The sequence below is a fragment of the Argentina silus genome, assembly GCF_951799395.1.
Source record: "Argentina silus genome assembly, chromosome: 20".
NCBI classification, from domain to species: domain Eukaryota; kingdom Metazoa; phylum Chordata; class Actinopteri; order Argentiniformes; family Argentinidae; genus Argentina; species Argentina silus.
Genome location: NC_139674.1, coordinates 16,395,852 through 16,398,351, shown reverse-complemented (window position 1 = coordinate 16,398,351; position 2,500 = coordinate 16,395,852). Strand labels below are relative to the sequence as shown.

The 2,500-nt window shown below is 50.9% G+C and overlaps 1 protein-coding gene across 1 annotated transcript in view; it reads right to left on the bottom strand.

The window, feature by feature from the left end:
• Window positions 1–2,500, bottom strand: part of rap1b (RAP1B, member of RAS oncogene family) — a 15,633-nt gene that overhangs the window by 1,000 nt on the left and 12,133 nt on the right. The window lies entirely within an intron of this gene.

Here is a 2,500-nt window from a genome sequence, read left to right as displayed (position 1 = left end):
CACGAAGACGAAGGACTCAATCTGTGGAGTCCATCGAGGAAGGCTTGAGAGGAAGGTCAAACTACTAAGTATTTTTATTCTATTAGTTTGTTTTTTCACTACTCTGTGTGTACTGAGTGCTACCTACATCTTGTATTGCCCACAAACCCTCCATCTCTATACCAGCAAATATCACAATGTGCTTCCTCCCCATTCCTGTTATTTCATCCCTCAGGAGAACACATCGACGCTACATCCCCACTTGCAACCCTTCCAATCTAATCTACCCACCATGCTCAAGCTCGCGGGAGGACTCTGGAACTGCCAGTCAGCGGTCCGGGAAGCAGAGGCTATCTCTGCCTATGCCTGCTTCATGTCCTCCACTTCCTTGCTCTCACAGAGACATGGATTACACCGGATAACACAGCTACTCCGGCAGCCCTCTCTGATGCCTACTCCTTTTCTCATTCCCCTAGACTCTCTGGTCGAGGGGGAGGAACAGGACTTCTCATCTCACCTAAGTGGTCACATAATGTTCTTCCCCTGTCACACCTGTCCATATCCACCTTCAAATTCCATGCTGTTTCTGTCACCTCCCCTGTCAAACTTCACATTGTTGTTATCTATATTCCACCAGGTCAGCTTGGCCACTTCTTAGATGAGATGGATGTCCTTCTCAGCTTCTTCCCTGAGGACGGCACACCGCTCACACGACTGGCTTCATTCATCTGGAGCACTTGACCTTCTCTCCTCCTTCGGCCTTACCCTGTCCCACTCTCCTCAGACTCATACGGAGGGCAATCAGCTCGACCTTGTCTTCACCAGATCCTCCCATACCTTCAACCTTACTGTTACCCCTCTTCTGGTTTCTGATCATCATTTCGTATCCTTCTCCCTTCCTCTCAAATCCTCCCCCTCCCAGTCAGTCTCTACCCACACTGTATCCTCTCATCACAACCTGCGTACCCTCTCCCTTACCGCTCTCTCTTCCTCTGTCTTATCCTCCCAACCCTCTGTTGAATCCTTCTCTCTTCTATCCACTGATGCAGCTTCCTCCACCCTCCTGTCCTCTCTTTCCTCATCCTTCAACTCTCTCTGTCCACAGATCTCAAGGCCGGCACGATCCTCTCCACGCGCTCCCTGGCTGTCTAAAACCCTGCAGGCTTGTAGAACAGGGCTCCGGGCAGCTGAGAGGAAATGGAGAAAAACTGGCCTCCCTGATGACCTAGAACCTTATCTCTCTCTTCTCCTCAACTACACCTCCTCTGCATCAGCTGCTAAAGCTTCTTACTACCATTCCAAAATTCAATCCTCTGCCTCTGACCCAAGGAAACTGTTCTCCACATTTTCCTCACTCCTCAACCCACCTCCTCCCTCCTCCCTGTCTGCCGATGACTTTGTCACCTACTTTGAAAAGAAGGTTGTTGACATTAGCAGCTCTTTCCCTCTACCTCTCACCAACACTGCTACCTCTCCTCCCAAACCCACTGCGCTACACTCAGTCTCTGGTTTATCAGCTCTTTCTCCCCTCTCCCCTGATGATGTTCTAAAACTGGTCACATCCAAGCGGGCAACCACCTCACCCCTCAATCCTATCCCCTCCCCCTTTCTCCAATCCATCTCCAAAGACCTCCTCCTGTTCCTTACCACCTTAATCAATTCCTCTCTATCCACAGGATCTGTCCCAGCTGCCTTCAAGACAGCCAGAGTCAAGCCTCTTCTCAAGAAACCAACTCTTGACCCATCTGCTGTAACTACAGACCTCTCCTTCTTATCTAAAACCCTTCAACGTGCTGTCTCTAACCAACTGTCTCACTACCTCCTTCAGAACAACCTCCTTGACCCTCACCAATCCGGCTTTAAGGCTGGGCACTCTACTGAGACTGCTCTCCTTGCTGTCACAGAGACCCTCCACTCTGCTCGAGGTTCCTCCCTCTCCTCTATTCTCATTCTTCTGGACCTGTCCGCTGCATTCGACACAGTAAACCACCCGATCCTTCTCTCCACCCTCTCAGAACTGGGCATCTCTGGCTCTGCACTCTCCTGGTTTGCATCCTACCTGGCCGATCGCCAACCCCTCACCACTGGGGTCCCCAGGGCTCTGTCCTAAGGCCCTTACTGTTCTCCCTCTTTACCAAATCTCTTGGCTCGGTAATTTCCTAACATGGTTTCTCCTACCACACAGATGACACTCAACTCTTTCTCTCTTTCCCCCCTTCTGACACACAGGTGGCAACACGTGTCTCTGCGTGTCTTGCAGACATTTCTGCTTGGATGTCAGCCCACCACCTCAAGCTCAACCTTAACAAGACTGAGCTGCTCTTCCTCCCAGGGACAGCCTGCCCTCTCCAAGACTTCTCCATCACAGTACTGTGACCTCCCATACAGCCAAGAACCTGTGTGGTGAACATCACAGCGACAGCACGCTCCTGTAGATTCTTCCTCTACCACATCAGAAGGATTCATCCATTCCTCACCAGAGAAGCAGCACAACTCTTGGCCCAAACACTTGTGATCTCTC